Here is a 21,797-nt window from a genome sequence, read left to right on the forward strand (position 1 = left end):
GACTTGATAGGAAGAGTTCGGTTTGAGTTCCCAAGATTGTAAATCTTTATGGGGGCCGAAAGCCTCATCTCTCTTCGGAGGCGCGTTTGAACTGCTGACTTTGCTTGTTGTACCCCCGCTGGGCTCCTTCGGGGTCACCATACACCTTCAATTGGTTAATTGTGCAGAACACAAGGAAGCGCAGGGCAGTACGATGAGGTGAGCTTGTGTCTTTCCGAGTCTCCATGCCGGGATCTCTCGTCCCAGGAAGCTTGCCGGGGACCCAGTGTGTGCCAGGATGGGGTGGAGGTGGAGGCCTTTTGCTCCTGCTCAGTGAAGGCCGTTCTCTCTAGAGGGTGGTGAGCGAGTCTTTTTCTATGGAACCTTCCCTCAGCCTGCTGGATCCAAGCAACGCCTTCAGCTGTTCCGAAATCAGCCCCTATGACAATGCAGCATCCTCCTCCTCCTCATCGTCGTCAATGCCTCCACACAGGTTGTCTTGGCCAGGCTCGCTCCCTTGACGCTAGGCCTTTCCCTTCAGCGTGGCTGCTGCTGCTGCTGTCGCTCGCCTTTGAGTCGGTCCAGACTCGTGGTTGACCCCGCCTGGGTCAGAAGAGGACAGTGGGTGCTACACGGGGTTCCCAGGGACAGGTTCATCTATTTTTAAAGAAGTGGCCTTGAAGTGCCTTTCCTAAGTGTTCATGGAAACAAACTGTCCCCCGAGGTGCACCTATTTTACCCTGGAGCAGCGTAGCCAACTTAACGACTCCAAGTTAGAGAACACTGTATTTGAGGGTGCCCACCAGCCAGGGGTGCGCAAAGCCTGTGGTGCTCTGTTTGAAATCAGAAGATATAGAGCATATGGACCTTTGACTCTGGAATTTACACGTTGGGAAGTCACGTACAGATGCTTTACATTAACTCCGGTTTCCGCCTAAGCAGGAAAAACTACTGTTGACGCTGAGCAAGCCAATAGCAACAAGGTTCTTTTTCCTTATACATTTATTGGCATATACTTCACATAGCATACAATGTAATTTCCGATCACAGTAAGAAGATTTGTGCAAACATCACAGCACTTTCCGAACACGTTCTTCTTGTACGTGTTGTTAGTGCCTCATCCCCCGCCCCTAGGCAATGAGCAATCCAGTTACTGAGTTACTGCTTCTATGGCTTGGCCTAGCCTGGATTTCATATACAGATAATCGTACACAACACAAACAAAAAGCAACAACAACTAAACCTCAATAAAAAAGCAGACAATATTAAAAATGGAAACAACTTTGAAATGGGTTGAAAGAGCGACCAGAGGTTGAGGTGTTACATTTTAACGGAACTACATCTGCCACAATAGACTTTACATTGCTCTCCCTCCCCATCCCTGCACTATGGTCAGAGGGGGTTCACTGAAGGCTTCATTCATGTAGCGTCCCAGCAAAGGACTTGGGGCTTCTGTCATCCATCGTCTTCAGCAGACCGGGTGTTTATAAGAGAAACTCTGATAAGGACCCCTCCTGATTCGGATAGTAACCAGGCTCTTTAAGTCTCCTTGCTGCCCCTATGACAGGATGTCTTTTCTGACTAGGTAGCAGGGCCCAACTTTTATTCACTAAGCCAACTGAGATAGAGCCGCAAACCTTTCTTCCTAGTCTGTTTTGGTCTGGAAGTCCGCTAAGCCCTGTTCAGTATCACCATACACCACACACATACACACACAGGCCTCCGTGGGCAGACTGGCGTGAGCTGCATTGGTTAGGTCTTTGTCTTGGGTGGCAAGCGTTCAACCATGGACACTGACTAGTCGCCTAAGGGCCTTCCTGAAGACCAAATTAAGAGACTGAAACATCATCTCTAAAGTCTCTCTCTCCTGGAACTAAAGGCGATCATCCGGGAGATGGACGAATAGAACAGGACACAGAAGGAAAGTCCCACTGCAAGTGAGAACTAGGAACTGTTTCCGAGTGAGTGCCACATTAGGTTACTCATCACAAGGTCAGTAGTTTGAAACCCACAGCTGCTTCTTGGGAGAAAGACGAGGTTTCCAATTCCTGTCGAGAGTCTCAGTCTCAGAAACCCACAGGGGCTGCTCTACTGTGTCCTATAGCGTCGCTGTGAATTGGAATCGTCTCGATGGCAGTGGGATTTGGTTTTGTGAGGCGGCCCCACTGGGTGATCTTCTGTGGGAGAAACAGCTGAGCCCGGAGCCCAGCCCTGAGAGGAGGGCAGCCCTGAGCCCCGGGCTTGGCCCTTGTGAAACTGGGCACCTTTCCACCGCAGTCCCCGCGGCTGGGAAGTGGAGTTTGCAAAGGCGAGGAGCACACGGAATGCCCGGCTGTCAGAGATGCTCTGCAAATGGCTAACGGCTCTGAATTGGTTTCTAAATGTAGGCTCTACAGAACAGACCGGGCCCTTGAAGTTTCGCTGGGGCAGATCAGCCCGCTGTCACTCTTCCCACAGTGCTGGTGTGCTCGGTGTAAGTAACTAGTGCCTTCTCAGGGGCTCACCTCTCATTCAGTCCGGTGACACCGAAGTTCCTCTCCGGCACGTGGGCCCCTTTGTAATCATCCAGAGAGCTTTGGAGGCTGGGAGAAGCGTACTTTCCTCTTGCTTGGTAATTAGCCTCGATGATTAGACTATCTTTTCACTTGTGCTTTATTTTTACTCTCCTGGAATTTATCAAGTGGCCTCTTTCTGTGAAGGTTACTCTTGGAGTGAGGGAAGCAGGCTCTCGTGCACGTGTGTGTGTGTGTGTGTGTGTGTGTGTGTGTATTATAGTGGGGGATTGCCTTGCAATTTTTAAAAACCAAGGAGCTTGCTGGGGAGAGCAGGTGTGGACACGGCAGCCCTGCTGTTCTAAAAGAGGCCTTGTGTTTTGAGGACCAAGGCTGTCCCTCCCCCCCCCCCCACTTCGCCCCCCTACCCTTTTTCCTTTTTGGCTGACAAGTGATAAAGCCATTATGCCTCACTTTTATTTTAGCCTTTGTTGTACAGTTAACAAAGCTTCCTGACCAATCTCACGTGCGGATCTTTGTGCCCAGGGCAGGATCCATTTCTTTTAGATTTTACTGAAGCACAGTGATCACTGCTCTTATCAACTCTGACCCTGTGATATATTAGCTACTGGGATGTAATGCTGCTTTGGGGCTGTTTCTTGGATGCAGGTGAATTTGGGTGGGGGGTGGGGATGTGTTTGGTGCCCTATGTAACTTTCAAGAGGAAATGTAATCGTCTTAGTGGGCATCTGACGGGCGTGCCCAGGGAAGGTCAAGTGGGCATCCAGCCCTGCTCTCCTGGCTGCCTGGGGACCAGTGGGAAACAGTTTCACTGTCACACCACTTTCTCATCCACAGTGACCTGAGGGGGGCGCTTAGGGACTCCTGGAGCAAAGAGCCAATGGAGGGGCTTGCTGCTATTCCTTCTCCCATTCCTCTGATGGTTATTTAGAGCTGTGTTTTCCCAAGGGGCAATACCGCCCCGTGCAGGGGTGCCGGAACCATCTGTGGGGCTGCGAAAGCAGATTCCTACACTTTATCCTTGACCATGGGCTACGGTACAAAAGTCTTCCATTGCTATGAGAGCATTGAGTAAACACACACACACTATATATGAAAAATAATATACATATACACATGTGTATATACTATACATGTATGTGTGTTTTCTCTTTCTGAAAGTGGGTGCTAGGTCCAATAAGCCAGGGAACCTGTGAGTTAGACCCTGCCCCAAACTAAGGAGCTCTGCTGGGCAGTTGTTACAGTCCTGGGCTGTGAATTGAAAGGTCAGCAGGGCAACCCACTGGCCACTCCACAGAAGAAAGACATGACAGGCTGCTTCCATAAAGATGACCTGGAATCAGTGTGGGGCAGTCCTGTCCTACAGAATGATGAGCCCGGAAACCGAAAGATCACAGACTGGTAGGTGCAGTCGTGTGGAACCAAGGTCTGCGAAACATGGTCGTTTGCCGGCAGCTCTCAGGCTCGGTTAGCCCACATGGGGCCGCTCCTCAAGGCAGGCAGCGTTCCAGCAGGCAGGCAGGTGGCAGGTCAGCAAGAGAGCAGATCTCCGAGCCCCTCACTCATACAAGAGGCCTCACCCCCACTTGAAGGACAGATTTAACTCCACCCCTTGCCAGGAGAGCCTAGATGACATGTAAGCATCCAACTACTACACCAGAGATGAGCTGTTGAGGAAAGGACTAGATGGGCTCTTGAGACCCAGGCCTTTCTCTGGATTTTACTACACATGAGCTCTAAAGAGCTCTAAGCTTTAGATCTGTAACTGGTGACAGGTAAGGTCAATAATCCCTCCTCCTAGTTACACCCAACAGAGAGAGAGAGCAAAGGCAGTGTTATGGTTAGGTATTGTACAAGGCCTTGCTCTACTTGTGTGGGTGTTGGGGAGCAGGGAGAGGGATGGGGAATATAGCTTCAAGGTATTTCACCCATCAGCCAGATGTTAAGTGACTCCTCTGCCTTGAACTGCCCAAACATTAGCAATGAAGGTTTCCATAGGAACCTTGCCATTGTAACTCCGAGGTTATAAATGTGGTCATGTGGTCTACTTTTAAATGCTCGTTAGGTTACAAGTAAGCAGGAGCAGGGCCGGAGGATCAGCTGGAGCATACGTTGTGGACATATAATGGGGAGGGGAGCCATCTGTGGGTCTCTTGTCTTCTGCCCCAGGTGAGGGGCCTAGGACGCATCCGTCTACCTGTCAACCATCTCCCCTCCACCTCCGCTCTGAGTCAGACTTCATTGTTCAAGGATTTCAATTTTTAAATGATTTTTTGCTAGGTTATCCTTCCAAATAAGGTTATCAGTTCTACCCCTCTTTAGAGGGCAACGTTCCTCCTGTGGCCCTTCAGGTGGTGGCGGTGGTGATGATGGGGACCATAATTCCATCTCTTCTATTGGGTGTTTGCTATCTGCCGGTGTTAATTATCATGCACATGCGTTCTCTCATTTAGTACGTGTGAGAAACCCACGATGATCTCTCTCTGCAAAGGAGGAAACAAACTCATGTTGATGAGGCATCCCGCACCACCGTCACGCTGCTCCCAGGTCTCCTGGCTGAGCTTTGAACTAGGCCCTTTTGGGTCCCCCGTACTGGAGTCTAAAGATTCCACTCTCCCGGCCTCTCCCAGGCGACCCCTGGGTATGCGAGCTATAAGGAAGGCAGCCATCTTTCCCATGGGAACATGGAAGTTACAAGCGGTGAAATGTCAGTTCCAAGGCCCAGTGATGTTGGGGCCTGGGTGAGGGGCTTGGTTCCCTGAGCTTCCTCCAAGAGGGTTGATATAGGACCTGTCTCCTGAGGGGGTTGACTCTTGTTGGGGCCACCGATTGTTTCTTGGATTGAAGTGTGGTGGCCCGGTGGCCCTTTGCTTTTCATTGGACAAGAACTCAGACACCAGAGCCCCATTGCCTGAGCGCCCAGGCCAGCTGCACCGCTTAGCCGCCAGCCCCCCTTGGACTTGCTGCTTAATCTCTTTACACCTTTGTGTTTCCTCAGGTGGGAAATTGGGTTAATAACAATGCTGACACCATCAGGTTGTGATTAGAACTAAAGGAATTGATGCATGTAAAACTCTTAGCCTGGTCTTTAACGTGTGGTTAAGGTCTCAGTTAAGTGCTACCTGGTAAGAACAGATGCGATTCCTTGTAGGAAGGTTGTAGGCTTGGTTCAGGTGGGTCCCACCCAGTAGACTGGACCTTTGGCCCTCATCTCCCAGGCTCAATGATACTGGACGCTGTTGACGTTGATGGGGCCCTGAGAGGTGTGGTGGAGAGGCACCAGCTCATGAAATAATGATGGATTTGCCAAATCCACCAGGTGGCTGGATGTTGTGTGAACTGGGCCTGTGCGTGTATGTGTGTGTGTGTATGTGTGTGTGTTAGCACTGGGGTTCCAGGGAAAGGTTGATTTTGGTGTCCGAAGGGACAGGGCTCTGCTCCTTGAAATGATTCAGGAAGACAAGGCATTTCCTGGCCATTGAACTCGATGGCACGTAAATCAGAAAGGGTGACACCACGGTTCTATGTTGCTCATCTTGGTGACAGATGAGGAGCGTGGTGAGTGAAATATCCAAGGAATGTCCGTGGTGATTGGGTGCAGACAAAGTGGATGGGATACACCAATGGAACACATGCAAGCAGAGTAAGTGAAAGGGGAGGTGTGCAGTGGAGAAGGGAGCCCCCCTCCCCTATTGTGCATTGTCTTTTAAAGCCTTTGTAAAACACTATAAGGTCGTGAAGACAGCCTTCAGAACAGGTGGTATCCCATAAGTTCTTTGCTCGGGGGAGTTAGGAATTGTTGCTGCCATTAGACTCCCCAGAGTAGAGTGGATTTCAGCTCCAAGAGACCCACAATGCACTCTTCTGCTAACCAGGAGGTCAGAGGCTTGAACCTCCACTTCCCTATGAACGTTACAGGGTAGAAAACCCTGTGGGGCAGCAATACTCTGTCACATGGGGTCACTGTAAGTCTAAAATGATGCGATGTTACCCAACTGTAGGAGTTTGGGATGGATTAAGGACCCAAACCAGTCCCTCTGAGATGGGGGAACCTGCCTCAGGTGATTGCTCAGATGACTACTCAGGTAATGAGTTCAAGTAAGGAATCTTGACTTCATGTTGACACGTTGGGTTGCTAACCGCAAGCTCAGCTGTTCAAAACCACCAGCTGCTCCATGGGAGAAAGAGGAGACTTTCTACTCCCATAAAGAGTTATAATTTCACAAACTCACAGGGAACAGTTCTGCCCTCATATAGTGTCGCTATGAGTTTGCTGTCAGTGAATTGAGATTTGAGGACCCCCATCTAAACCATTGCCTTCAAGTTGATTCAGACTACTAGACAGTGAGGTTCCCAAGACAATTACCTTTACCCAACAAACTGTGATGTTTTTCTCCCCCAGAGTGTCTGGTGATTTTGAACCCTTGATCTTTTGGTTAGCAGCCGAGTGTTCAACCTCCATGGAACCAGAGATTTGTTTTTTAGGACCCAGTGGCTGGATAAAAGAAACAACTGGATATGTGTGCCTCCAGTGTGACTTTGAATCTGATCCACAGTCTGGGTCCAGCAAAGGAGGGATGGGAAATATGGAAGGCGGAGGAACGTGTTAAGCACAAGGTTTGGAACTTGTTTGAAATGGCTTATTCAAGTCCCATGAAGCAAAATCAGAACAGACCTACCAGAAATTTTTAAATCTGGGTGAAGTGCAGTGAGAACCAGAAGAGAAATTTTATGGGAGGCTTGGAATAGGCACAGGAAACCCTTTCAGGAGCCTGGTGCAAGGGGTTGGGTTATTGACAGGCCTGGAGAGCAGCGCAGGTCAGAAGCAGTGAGGGTGGCCGCCATCTTTGAGCAGGGCACTCCTGTTTTTTTTAGTCAGCCAATCAATAGACTCGATTTCTATGCAACCTGCATACTGCCTTTGTTTCCTAAGAGAGAGATTAAGTTTCTAGCAGGGCATCAACCTCTAATGCTTTTGGTTTTCTGGTTCACTCCACATTTTACAAATTCGGGTCTATTTTGATTTTGCTTCATTAGTGGTGACTGAACTGGGAAGACCTGGTTTTGAAGCCCTGGCTTAAAAATGCATTAAAATCTCTTCAAATTCATCCAAATGTGGGCAGTGGGAAAACAGAGGAAAACCACTTAGTTCTTCACCCAATAAAATGTAAGGGGAAATAACGATGAAGCAGTGATCTATTGAGTCAGAGGCAAATGACCATCAACCCAGTGAACTGTACAGGGCTTACTCTGATCCTGATTTGAATAAGCAAAAGTCGTTACAAAACTAAAAATCAAGACTATTGGGGTAATTTACAATCTGACTGGATATCAAATGATAGTTACCCCCCCCCCCAAGTGTGCTAATGAGACAGAGAGTGAGTGGTTCAAAATCTATATCTTTTGGAGACATATTCCTGAAATGTTTATGAACAAGATGATAAAATATTGGGTCATGTTTAACCATCAGGGTAGAGCTGGAACAGTATTGGCCACGAGTTGATCATTATTGATGCAAAGTCCTGGGGCCATGAAGATTCTTCTTTGAGTGTCTTTTGGGGGTGTTTTTTATAATACTACTGCTACTCACTCATTGACTCTCTCGATTTCTGACATGTTATTTGCAGCCATAGGGGGGAACAATCTACCACTGGAGTGTGTTACACATTCATGACACACATCTGGCACATGAGTAACAACTGATCTGGGGGTCCCGCAGCTTGCCTGCTATGGGTAAACTTGGGGATATCGTCTTTCCTCTGAAGCTCCAGCTTCCTGTTTCTAAAATCTGGTGGTGCTTTACCCCCCCTCCCACTTTCAAAACAAATCCCCAAATTCAAAATTTGAAGCCAGAGTAACACTGGCTGCGTACGGCTCAGGTTGTGTAGGTGGTTTGGGCATTGACGTAATGACATAATTGGGGAGCTGTGTCATGATGAAACCTGGCAGCTGTATTGCAATGTAATGTGGCGCTTATATCCTGATGTGGCCATCTTCCATTTTGTGAGCTGATGTAATCAACCTCCATTTTCACCCTGCAACTGATGTCTCCATAATGACCTGGTCTTTGGATCATAACTCTGTCCATACGTGAGGAGTGGGTATCGTTTTGAATAAAATAAGTCAATTTAGTCCATTGCTCAACTCCCCCACATGGACTTGTGAAATGTGATTGTAAGTAACATTTGAGAATGTTCAAACATGGTGGGATCTTAGATTCCTGACCTGGCTCAGGAGTCTTGGGAGAGAGATTCAAGTAGATGGGACTCCACGGATCTCATAAATACACTTTAGTTACTTCTACCTGTTTGCATCCTGGAGTTTCTCCGTAAGCTTCTTTTAGGGTTTTTAAGGTGGGAAAGAAGTTCAGGAAGCACCAAGAAGGAAGCTGATGTCCCCAAGTTCACACAGCATAAGGTGTAGACCCCAGACTCACCCTTAGCTGTTCCTCTTGATCCCAGTTGGTAGATCCTCCCGGTGAAGGGGCCCCAAGGAAGGGCAGGTGGCCATCTGCATCCTGGTGTTGAATGCTGCTTTCCCCTCCCTAACATCATTAGGGTGCCCTAACATCGTTCTCAGGAGTCAAAGCCCAAAGAGAGAACCCTGTAGGGGTGAGCTCCCTGCTGCCCTGCCTCCCAAGTGCTCCCTTCCCAGGAACCTCCGCCCGAGCTGGGCAGTGAAGCCCTGTAGTCAGAGTGAGACATCAGATTTGGGAAATTAACGGCCTTGATGGAACTCCACAAACCGGAAAGCCTACATAGTGAACGCATAATCACTTTTAGTGCTTGTTTCACCTGCTGCTCCTTTCCGTTTGCCTTCAATGGAACTACAGAAACTTGGAGGGACTGGAGAGATGCCCTGTCTTTCAGGGTCAGGGACACACAGAGAACAGCTGAGATCCAGGGTTGAGTGCTTTGTCTGTGAACATCCCACTCTGCTGCACATCCAGACAGACCACAGGAAAGGAAGGGCATGTGTGTAGGATGGGTGTCCCCCTGAAATAGGTTTTCCAAACCCTGGCTCCTGTAGTTGGTATGCCCCCATCTGGGAATGGAGGTTCCTTGTTAAGACAGTATTCGGATAGGATGTGCCCTATTCTCTTTAGAAATATTAGTGATCTTGATTTACAGTAGGTTTGCATTTCCCTGACTGTGCTAAGTTGGTGCTCATGTATGTGAATACTTGTCCAGTTTTCAGTCATACTGTCTTTGAGCATCAGCATCTATAAATCTGCCAGTGGATTGGACAGCAAGCCATACACTTGAACATCTTTTGAGTGGACATCTGAAAATAACACCAACCAATTACACGTTGCAATATCTTACTAACTAGATTTACAACAACTGAAAAAACAGAAACAAAATGAATTGCGCATTTCACTGTACCTTGAATAGATGTCCCATGTCGGACTGCTTGTACAAGTAAAGCCTGTGGGAACCGGACAGAATCTTGACAGGAAGAAACCTCAAACATATCCTACTAATAGGAGCGCTCATGGGGTCGTGGTTACAGGCAGTTCAAAGCCATCAGCCGATCCACAGCAGGTAGATGGGGCTTTCTACTCCCAAAAGAATTTCAGTCTCAGCATTCCACAGGGGCAATTCTACCTTGTCTTGTAGGGTCACTGTGAGTTGCAATGCAGTGTGTGAGTGACAGAAAAGTATTAAGGTCCATTCAAACAGAGCAGGCTCCCTGAGTTCTGCTTTTCATCGTTTTCATTGGTCTAAAACAGGAGATTGGGGAAGCAGAGATGGGGGTGGGGGAGATATGGTGATGATGTCAGGCCACATGGAGATCACAAGGGGCCCAGGAAGAGAAGCTGAAAAGATAGCGGGATGCTTCCCCAAGTCTTAGGGCTGAGAAGACCTTCCCCTAGGACCAGGAGCTCAAATGTACACTCTGGTCCCTTAAACCGTGAGGAAATAAATTTTCATTTGGTTCTGCCACTTGTGTTTTTCCTGTAGCAGCGCTAGCTAACTGAGGCAGTTGTTGGGTACCGCCAAGTTCGTTCAGCTCCGAGAGGCCCTGTCTGCAACAGCAGAAAGCTGCTCAGCCGGGTTGACTAGAGAAATAAATCCAGCGACCCTCATGTACACGCATGACAGAGATTTATATCAAGAAGTAGGTATATATCGAGAAAACATCCCAGCCCAGTCCAACTCAAGTCTTTAAGTTCAATATTAGTCCATGAGTCCCTCTTCTGACTCACACAGCCACATGCAATGACGCAGAAGGCAGGAAGATCACAGAAGGGTGCGTGCAAAGCCCTGTGGATTTGCGGTCGGTGGAGACATGATGCTCGGAGTCACGTGCATGAGTCTGGTTTCAGAAGGTTTGCTTTCTCTTGGTCGAAAGTACATGTCTTGGCCGCCAAGGAGTGCAGTAGGGAGGTGCCAAGTCGGGGTGGGGGGGAGGATGTTGTGTGCAGAAGAGGACAATCACCTGAGCCCGCTGCCATGCCTTCAATTCTGAGGCCTGGTAACCAACCCCACAGGACAGAGTTGAGTTCCCCAGCAGGAAAGGGCACGTCTTTCTCCTGTGAAACCACAGGTCTTTTGGTGAACAGAGCGCTTTAACTGCTCGGTCATTGCTACCCCGATGAGGAGGATACCACCATCACTTCTGATGGTAGAACTGCCCCACAGGGAGGTCTCCAAGGCTGTCATCTTGACCGCAGCCGACTGCCGTATCTTTTCCCCCACCGAGCAGCTGGTGGCGTACAGTCATCTAAGTCTTAGTTGGCAGCTGAGCGCTTTGACCTGGAGTCTCCATCCTTGTTAGTTGCCATGGAATCGGTTCCAACTCAAAGTGACCCAAACACGCTGGTCCTGCAGCATCTTCTCCATTGTTCCTCTGATGGAGCCCATCCTTGTAGCCACCGTGTCAGTGCATCTCCTTGAAGGCCTCCCTCCGTCTCTCCTGACTGTGAGAGGTCAAAGTACGTGAGACAAAGGCTTGCCGTCCTTGCCTCTAAGGAGCTTTCCGACTGTACTTATTCCAAGACAGATCTGTTTGTTTGTTTGTGTGTTTTGGCAGTCCATGGCACTTTCACTATTCTTTTCCAGCACCATAATTCAAATGCCTTGATTCAAGTGTCCCATATTCTTCAAAGTGACATTCTTGATTTTCAGGACTTTGAAGAAGTCTCGGGCGGTAGATTTGCCCCAATGCGAAATATTGTTAGAATTCTTGCCTGCTGCCTGTGTGAGCATTGATTGTGGATCCAACCAGGCCAGACCAAATATGTGCCAGCGTCACCCTTTTCTCCATTTGCCATGAGGTGACCCACTGGGCGCAGTCCCTGATCTTCAGCAGCAGTGGTTTCCGGGGCGCCTCACTTGCAGCAAGCAAGGTTGTAGCATCTGCACATCACGGACTGTTAGCAAGCCTTCCGCCAATCCTGATGCCACTTTCTTCTGTGTCAAAACCAACTTCTCTAATTATGTGCTCACCAGGGTTCCCTAGTTAGAGGAGAAGCGCTGTATAATTCCCTCGGGATAGGAGTATTGGCATCGGTGCTGCTTTTGAGTGCTGTTTTTAATCAAGAAACATGTAACTTCTCCTTAAAGCCGGCAGATCTGCTAGTTTCATTAAAAAAAAAAAAAAAGGTGATGGCAAGTCTATTTTTAATTTTATGTTTTATTTTACAAAAGGTCCTGCTGCCTGAGACTCTAATCTCTGAGTGAATAATAAGTGTCATTTTAGAGTTGTGAATAGTCTGTGCTATAGCCTGCACCGAGGGTACTTAATAAATAGGCCCGGGGGCTCTACATTAGTACGGGGACAAAAATAGGTCAAAAAGCTTTTCCTTCTTCCTTTTGAGTCCAGTGTGCTGGCGTGCCAGGTGGTGGAAAACCATTTAGAACCAGTAAAGGGACTTGGATTTAGATAACGGTAGCCCTGCTTAATTTTGTGAAATGTTTGTTTTGTAAAAGGAACTTGGCTTTCTTTGAAGCTCTGTGAGCCGTGGATACATATTTCAGACTCTTGTTGGTGGCCCAGTGACTCCTTTCCAAAGTCTTTTGTCCTCTGTCATTCACCCCTGGGGCTTTAAAATAATTATCCACACTCTTTGTAGAACTGAATTTCAGAAGATCCGTGCTTGAATCTCGATTCTTGTCCCCGTGTGTCTGGGTGCCTTTCAGAACGCCACATAGCTTCTGCTGTGGACATCTTGTGGTTTCATTCTCCCGCAAAGCCAAAACAAACTCACTGCCATCAAGTCAATTCTAACTCATGCTTACACTCTAGGACAGGGTAGAACTGTCTCTGTGGATTTCTGAAAATGCACCCCTTCACGGGAGTAGAAAACCTATTTTTTTCCGGAGGGAGGCTGGTAGCTTCAAACTGCTGACCTCGGGGTTAGAGACCCAACATGTAACCACTACACACCAGAGCTCCTCTTGGTTTTGCTACTTGACATTTATTCAGCCTGCTCTTTCCCTAGAATGTCCTCACACCCCATCTGCAGAGGCTTCAGTAGCAGCATCACCAAGCTGGCTTCTGTGTGAGGTGTCGGACTCCGACTGATGGGATTGGCTGAGGGATGAGCACATGACCAAGTCAGAGCCATAGCCCTGTGGTGAGACTTTTGTAGGGTCTCTTGAGGGTGGAGGCGTTCTAGGTGGATCAAGCATCTAAATGCTCAGCTATTAACCTCAAGGTTGGTGGTTTGATTCCAGTCAGGCATGACTCAGAGGAAAGACCAGGCGATTCACTTCTAGAAGATCCTAAAAGCCTTATAATCTCCATAGCATTCATGATGTCATTACTAACGCTCCTAAGTCGTAGTTCCATGGGATGTTGTGTTTAAATAATCTAGACCGGTATAGATAGAATGATCAGAATATCTCTGTTTAGGCGTGCTTACGTATGTTTGCTCACTTACTCATTTACCCATTTGTGCACCACACCTCTGCCAGATGTAGAAGCAACATTTTTTTCCCTTTTCAAACATTTCTGGGTTTCCTGGTGAGTCTATGGACAGAGCTGGTTGAGAAGCTTCTGTTAGGGAAACATACTTTTTCTCAGGCTCCGTGTTTACTCGTTCTCTTGGGATATTTTTCTGTTGTGGGAGTAGTCCATTCCTCTCATAGTTGGACAGATTGTTTCCTTGTGACAAATAAAAGGTGGCTGGCTGCCACGGGGAATCCGAGCAGGTTCACTGGTGCAGTGGGGGTGTAATTGAGAGATGGAAGCTATTTCAGCAGGATCTCTTAGCTGCTGGAGTTGTGGGTTGGTAAAATGGACTGTTCCCGGAATGGTTGAGTTCTACTACCAAGGTCTTTCATCAGAAGACAGAAGATAGATATAATTTCAATTTGTACTGTGAATTGGGTGAAGGTTTACAGAACAGATCATTAGTTTTATATCCAGTGGTTTATACACATTCTATTTTGAATGTCAGTCTTTGAGGTTCTAATGGTTCTTGAGTCCCTGACGATTGAAGACCAATATCAGGCATGTTTACCCAACACAGCATATCAGTACTGGGAAGATCTCCTCTAGTCCAGCGATCACTGGGGGGAATAGTGAATCGTCTGGAGCAATGGTTCTCAACTTGGGGGTCGAATGAGCCTTTTACAGGGTTGGCCAATTTGTAACAGTAGCAAAATTACAGTTACGAAGTAGCAATGAAAGTAATTTTCTGGTTGGGCAGTCCCCACCGCATGAGGAACTGTGTTAAAGAGTCAGGGCATTAAGAAGGCTGAGAACCACTGCTCTAGAGCAAGGCTTGCCCAACTGTAGCCTGCCACCTACTTCCAAAGGATTCTTGAGCTAACAATGGCGTTTATACTGTGAGAGTCCAGAGTGCTCACCGTTACACCATGGGACTGGTGGTAGCTTTTATACTTTCAAATGGCTGAAAAATCAAAATATCAAGATTCAAGTATCAAAACGGTGATAGTTACATACTATAATCTTGTATCAACTTGAGGATATTAAGAGTGAAGCAGGGGAATCTAGCCTGTCAATCAGGTCACAGTCTGATGATGTCTCCTTGAGGGCATGGGCTCATGAGGATTCTGGGAACTTCTCTTTCTTTTGATTCTACCCTCTGAAGAAACCCCCCTAGCCCCCCATCCTCTCTCTATCTGCTACACCTTCTTATTGACAAGCCACAGGGAGCCACGCTGATGGCAGCCAGAGCCCTGGAGATGTGTCCACTGCCATTGGATCCACAGGACTTTCCACCCACCAGCCTATCTTTCTGAATTTGGCGTCACTGCATGTGTTGCATGAGTCTTGAGAGGAATTAATGGGCTGATATTGAATTATGGACCCGATCTGGACTGGGCTGGGATGTTTTATTGATTTGTACCATATATACTCATGTATAAGCCGAGTTTTTCAACACATTTTTTAATGCAGTTTCAGTGGTAAAATTAGGTGCCTTGGCTGATATTTGGGTCGGCTTATACTCGTGTATATTTGGTAATTACTTCTTGATATAAAGTTCTCTCTTACACACATTTGAGTGTCTCTGGATTTGTTTCTCTACTCTACCTAGACTAGCACAAAAACCATAGTACATCTGCAGAGAAAGTAACTGGATTGATAATTACCCAGGGGGAGAGCAAGGGGGGCTCAGGGGAAAGGGAGAGCTAAGAACAATGATGACAAGAAAGAGGACAATGTTCCGACATGGATTGTGGTGATGCTTCCACACTTCTTCTTAGTGTTATTGAGCTATTAAATTGTGTGGCATGTGAACACTATGCCAATGAAATTATTAAAGTCTATTAAAAACACATATGAAGAAGAATATTTCTTAGCACGTGAATGTTATGTGAGATTCACATTTCAGTGCAAATCAATAAATTTGTGTTGGAGCACAGCCATGCTGTTTGTTGAGGATCGTCTGTGGGTGCTTTGCAAAGAGCCCTGGTAGGGCATCTGTTGACCTGTGTTATTGTTAAGAGCAGCTGTTAACCGAAATTTCAGCAGGTTGAATGTACCTACCGCTCCTTGGGAGGAAGACCTAGCAGGATGCTTTCATCAACGTTTTCTACTCTCTTCCCCAGGTTCGCAATGAGTCGGAGGTTCACTTGATGGCAATGGGTTTGGCTTTTATTTGTCCTGTTTTTTTTTAATGGCTGATTTCATGCCCTGGTCGAGTAGTGGGTGATAGGTTGGACTGTTACCAGCAAAGCCAGCCAGTTGGACCCCACCATCCTCTCCAGAGGAAAAGATGATGCGACCTCTTCCTGTAAAGATCGATAACCGTGGCTATCCTGTGGAACAGTTTTACTCTGCCCTATACAATTGACTTGATGGCAGCTCTTTTATCATCTACCCGCCAATGTGGGCTGCGTTTGCACGAAAACCATGAAGAAGGTGGCCCGGATCATCACTGAGAAATTCTACACAAGGCGGGGCAATGGCTTCCACAGTAACAAGTGTGTGTGTGTGTGAGGAGATCACCATTATTCCCAGCCAGAGGCCCCGCAGCAAGATAGCGGGCTGTGTCACACACGTGATGAAGAGCCGTCAGAGAGGCCATCAAGCTGCAGGAAGACGAGAGAGAACGGAGAGATCATTACGTTCCTGAGGTCCCAGCCCTGGACCAAGAGATTACTGTAGTGGATGCAGATACTAAGGCAATGTTGAAGCATTTGCACTTTGGCCGTCTGTCCAACCTGCAGGTCACTGAACCCACAGTTGGAATGAATTTCAAAACACCACATGGAGCCATTTGAATCTGATTCACAATGCTGTAATATTTTCAAAAAATATTTTCAAAAATAATTGACTTGATGGCAGGTGGTTTGGTTTTCATGCTGTAAGAGCAGAGTTGAGTAGTGACGGAGTTGAGTATTACAACAGAGTCCTGATGGTGAAATTACCATGATTTTAACGGTCTCGGGCCACCAGCTAGAAAAGTGGAAGCCTGAGGACTGAACCCGTGTATCTTGAAATCCTGAAAACTTCCACTGCCATGGGTAGCATCTTGAGACCAAGAATAACCTTAGTGTGGAATTAGCAGGGCTGGTGGGGTGCAGAACTTGAAAGGAGTAGAGGGGACATGGGGGGGGGACTAGAGTGCAAAAAGCCAATAGGAAATTGAGCAAAGTGTGCATGGCAGGTGCCTCAGGGTGTGCAAGAAGGAGCCAGTGAGTGGAAAGACGTGACAAGGCTTGTATTTAGTCCTATGGACATGGGAAGCCTTCTATTGCCCCAGCAGGAACTAAGAATGAGACCCACACTTGGTAGCTACTGCATGCCAGGCATTTGTTAATACATTCAGTTCCCCTAACAGATGTACAAGGAGATGACCTGGCACCCATTGCACTGAGGAGACACCATGCTCAAAGCAGGAGGGAGCGCTGGCCAGTGTCACCTGTGAATCAGGGGCCAGAGCCAGGTCCAGGATTTGACCTTTCGAAGCACTGGTCTTTTCCTTCCCGTATGTCATACCCACTCAGTGTGCAGGAAGCAGGAGGGAAGCAACACTGGTCATTGTCAACCTCTCCTGCCTGTAGGTCATTGTAGACTGCTGATGTGTGGTCTCTTCATTCGTGCTTATTTGAGCATGCTTGCATGCATGGGCACACATGTGGATACACAGCTCATGCAAGCACATTCCTTTGCAAACATTCGAAGTTCTCTGTGGACTGAGCGTCCTGGTCCTGACCTGGGAAGTCAGACTAGACCATGACTAAGCAGGTATAAGAAGAGCAAGATAGAGATCCTTCCCTCTATTGCTCTCTCACCAATCAGCAGTAATTCCAGCCATCGAGCGATTAGCATAATCAAGCACATAATGTATGTCTGGTCTGGAGCTTACAGACATGAATTCATTTCACTATTCCTGCCCCCCTGTGTGGTGCTGCAGGTCAGGCTTGGGGCTGCTAACCACAAGGTCGGTGGTTCCCACCACCTCTGGGGAAGGATGAGGGTGCCTACGGTGATGAATGTCAATGTCAGAAACACTAAAGTGGGGAGGAAAACAACGTGGGGCCATCTCTGACTGCCATTGACTACACTAGGGGGGAGGAGAATCCATTCTACACAGACTTGACGCTGATGGCCACAAGAGAGAGGTCAGACATGCCGCCACCCTCCATCTTTCTTCACCTGTTCTGACACCAACGATTTCTCCTAGGATGCTCTACTTTTCCCATGGGGTTCAATCAGCCGCTGCAAGGGTCACACAGAATGTACAGACAGAGCTCAGATGTGAGGGGGTGAATGAGGAGACTTAACAGGATATCACAAGCCAGCACCTTTTCTTAGCCAGTAGGCAGATCTTTCTTTTCATCCTCAGCCTCTGAATCACGTGGCCCCACGTGGCCCCATGGACTCTGCCTCCCAGGCGCATCGTCTCGGTGTTGTTCCTCTGCTCTGTCTCATGGTCTCCTTGCCTCAGCCCCTGGTGTTAGCCTGGATGCTTTGCCTTGCCCCATGGTCCCTGAGCCCACAGCCTTTGTTGCATGTGGTCTCAGCTTCCACCACCGAAATCTCAAATGTGCTCCCCTGCTGGCTCTTCTTCCTCTGGTCCTAGACTCTCTGTCTGCTCCTTTGTGAACAGAGGAATAGCTTTTGTCTTTCAGCACACCATATTTCCAAGGGCCCGGGGGAGAGGTGGTCACTTGGTTTACACCTTGGAGGCTCAGAATACATCCCACTGTAGCCCTGTGCATTAGCAGTGGACAGAACTCCTTCCAAACTAGATTCTAACCACAGGCATGGAGGCCAGAATTTATATTCTACCACCTCGGGGATCATGAGTGGAAGGTCCGTGTTGATTGACTGCATCTCAGGGGGCCACAGGGTCACCATTGGCTAGAATTGAATATGAATCAAGTGTGAATGGGAATCCACTCGGTGGTAGTGCTCTTTGGTTTTGCAGGGCCTCTGTGGTAGTTCTTAGAATTTCCCCTTTGTAGATGGCAACCTAAGGCTGAGTTTTGGGGATTTCTTCAACCAACGGGAGCCAGACAACCTGGATCCTAACTTGGCCCCTAATGATGCTGCTTCTCTGAGCTGCTGGTCGACAGCTCGTGGCTGCAGGTTTTCATGAGGAGCACATGTAACTGCTTACCTGCTGGGAACCACGGGTCTCGGGGGGAGTTGTTGGATCTCTGGTCCCATCTGCCTGCCCTGGGATATCTTCACCCAGACAAGTAGCCACACTCCTCGAGGGGCAGAGCTCGGGCATGAAGCGGCCCCCAGAGCAGGCAATCCCACTGACAGCAGTGGAGACGGCTCAGAGCCATCCAGAAGCCTGACAGTAATGGCTGTGTTCCGACCCGCCTGCTATTACAGACCCCGAGGTGCGGAATTGCAAACGAAAGGGCACTCAGGGATGCCGCATCTTACAGGCATGCTCCTGGAGCAGTCAAATATTATACCAACATAAAACCCTTATAAACACATAATAATAATTTACGCCCAAGCGCCGGCTATAAAGAGAAATTCCTCGCGTTCCCGTTTTGCCAGTGTTGTCCCTGGTGGAGAGTGCTAGCCATTGAGTGACTTCTCATTGGGTGGAGAAAAACAAAATCCATTTCTCGGAGCACGGCGATTCTTTGCATGAGCTCTGGCCTCCAATTTTGGAATGAGAAAAAGACTATCTGGCCTGGGAGATGCTAACGATATCATTTCAAAAGCTGCAGCTGATGTTACTGCTGGGTGTCGTGCGTCGAGCCAGGCCTGACTCCTGGCAGCTCCGTCTATGCCATGCTCACAAGCGCGGTTCTGTTTGAGCCCATTGCTGCAGCCACTGTATTGCTCCACGAAGGTCTGCCTCTGTTTGGATGAGCATCTACTGACCATCTCGTTCTGTTTTCAAGGACTGGTCTCTCCTGATAACATGTCCAATGTACACGAGATAAAATCTTACCATCCTGGCTCCAAAGGAGAATTCTGGCTACACTTCCTTCAAGACAGGTGCACTCCATCCTCTGAAAGGCCATGGTACTTTCGATAGCCTTCACCAGCTCTGTCATTGAAACGCCTAAAATCTTCTGTGGTCTCCCTTGGTCATGGTCCACCTTTCGCATGCAGAAAGCGACCGAAAATACAGTAGTTTGGGTCAGGTGCACTGAGGTAGTTCATTGTGCCAGCCTGGCCGATAAAGACAAGTAGGATTAATTGAAGGGTGGAGAAATAAATGGCTTGGTGAGCCTCGCCTTTCTTGTCTCTCGCTCTTTGATCATTGGACCAGTGTGTGGCTGCTTTGCTTGTTCTGTGCCTCAATTTGTAAGCTACACTACCTGTGGGACACCTAACCTGTAGACTGTGTCGCTGTGATTTGAGGTCCCCTTAAGATCACACAATTGGAATTTACAACTCTTGGGCTGGGGACTGACTGTTGGTGACCTGGCTGACTGTTGGTGACCTGCCTTGCTGTTTGCTGCCTGTGCCAGTGTAGCCTGAATTCTCTCTACAGAGGACCACCTGGCGGCCTTCAGGACTTGAAGGACTGCCAGTGTCTCACAACTCTCTCACGGGAGTGAGTTGCACTGAGCCATTTGTACTGCTTTATAATTTAACTGTTCATTTCTTGTATTACATATCTATCTGTATATAATCTAATAGTTCATTTCTTGTCATATATATATATAGATATATATAGATATACATAAAATTATTAGCAATCTGGTTTTGTCTCTCTAGAGAACCCTGTCTAACATATACACCTTTGTCCCCAAAGTGAAATCTGTGCTTTTTTTATACTTTCCAAGGGGTGTTTTGTGGCCCATCTGCCTGGTGCCCTGTGCCATTTGACTTCTTGACTCCTGCTTCCACAGGCATTGGTAGTGGATCCAAGTGAAGTGGAAGCCTTACCACTTCAAACTTTCCTGTTTATCCCCGTGTTGCTTATACGGTCTAGTTGTGAGGATGCTTGTTTTCCTGACATTGAGGTGGAATCCCTGCTGAAGGCCGTAGTCTTTGATCTTCATCAGTAAGTGCTTCAGAGTTTCTTACCATTCTGCAGGTAAGCTTGTGTCATCTGCATATTGACGCTTGTTCAGCATCTTTCTCTGACACTGATACTACAACCTTCTTTGTATAATCCAACTTTCTTCTCACATGATCTGCCTGGCGTACAGACTGAGTCAACCTGATGCAAGGCTACGGTCTTAACACACTTCTGTCCTGATTTTAAGCCATGCAGTGTCCCTTTGTTGTGTTTGCACAACTGCTTCTTGGTCCATGTACAGCCTCTTGTGCAGCTTTGTCACTGAGATCTGCTAACACAGTAGGAACTTTTTCTGGGGGTATATTTCTTAGCCCTACGTGATATTTTTCATTCACTCTAAGAATGGTGACGTAAATGAGCGATGTTGTTGCTGTTGCTTTTGTTCTTCAGCATTTTCCCCTTGTGATGGTTACACAATTTCATATTAACTTAATAAAAAATGAAGGGGTGAGGCCTAGCCTGTCAATCACGTCACAGCCTGGTGATCCTTCCTTGTGGGCGTGGCCTTCTCATAAGGATTCTGGGAGCTCTGTCTTGATTCTGCCGTCATAAGAGGTGGGCCACTCTCTCTCTCTCTCTCTCTCTCTGATTCACAATCCTGTTGACAAGTCACATGGAGCCACGCTGATGGCAAGCAGAGCCCTGGAGATGGGTCCGCTGCCATTGGACACATAGGACTTTCCACCCACCGGCCTGTTATCTTCCTGCATTTGGCATCATTGCGTGTGCTGTGTGAGTCTGAAGAGGAATTCATGGGCTAATATTGGACTTACAGACTTGATCTGAATTGGGCTGGAATGTTTTATTGATGCATAATTACTTCTGGATATAAAGTTCTCTCTTTTACACATATATGGGTGTCAGTGAATTTGTTTCTCTAGTCAACGCAGTCTAACACACGCCTCTTCTGATGGTTACAGGATTATATCAGCTAGACACTCCTGGGAAGGGCAGGGTCAGCGCTCTGCCTATCAATTGTGTTGTAGCCCGGCGATACCTCCTTGGTGCTATAAGCCTTTTTGTATAAGGAAGACACCCTGAGCTGAGCCGACTCCTCTTTGGCCCTTTGCCTTCTGTAGGAGCTGGATCTTACATCTGTTGCATTGCCTGTGGATCCTGGGCGCCATTGAGAGACTAAAGGTGGTGGGTTCATTGAGCTGTCTTTGGACCTTTGCATCCACTAGCCTGTACCACCTGCTACCTCTGCTTCCTCATCCTGCTTTTTGTTCATCAGCTTCCACAATCAGGAGAAGCCTGACTTGAACCAGACTGGACGTAACCTTTATCTGCAACTGTGAGTCATTTCTTGATAGAGATCTCTTGATCTGCAACACATTCCCATGTTATGGATTTTGCTTCTCTAGAGAACCCACCCT

The 21,797-nt window shown here is 47.8% G+C and overlaps 1 protein-coding gene and 1 pseudogene across 2 annotated transcripts in view; both read left to right on the forward strand.

The window, feature by feature from the left end:
• The window catches only part of LARGE1 (LARGE xylosyl- and glucuronyltransferase 1), a 646,479-nt gene that overhangs the window by 58,889 nt on the left and 565,793 nt on the right, over window positions 1–21,797 (forward strand). The window contains exon 2 of one of the 2 annotated variants that reach the window (XM_075551019.1): window positions 21,501–21,715. The exons of the other annotated variant lie outside the window; for it this stretch is intronic. The gene's annotated coding sequence lies outside the window, so the exon portion shown is untranslated. The remainder of the gene's footprint in view (window positions 1–21,500; window positions 21,716–21,797) is intronic. 2 annotated transcript variants of the gene reach the window in all.
• LOC142451351 (small ribosomal subunit protein eS17-like) lies at window positions 3,930–16,192 on the forward strand (annotated as a pseudogene).

Source organism: Tenrec ecaudatus, chromosome 6, assembly GCF_050624435.1.
Source record: "Tenrec ecaudatus isolate mTenEca1 chromosome 6, mTenEca1.hap1, whole genome shotgun sequence".
Lineage (NCBI taxonomy): Eukaryota > Metazoa > Chordata > Mammalia > Afrosoricida > Tenrecidae > Tenrec > Tenrec ecaudatus.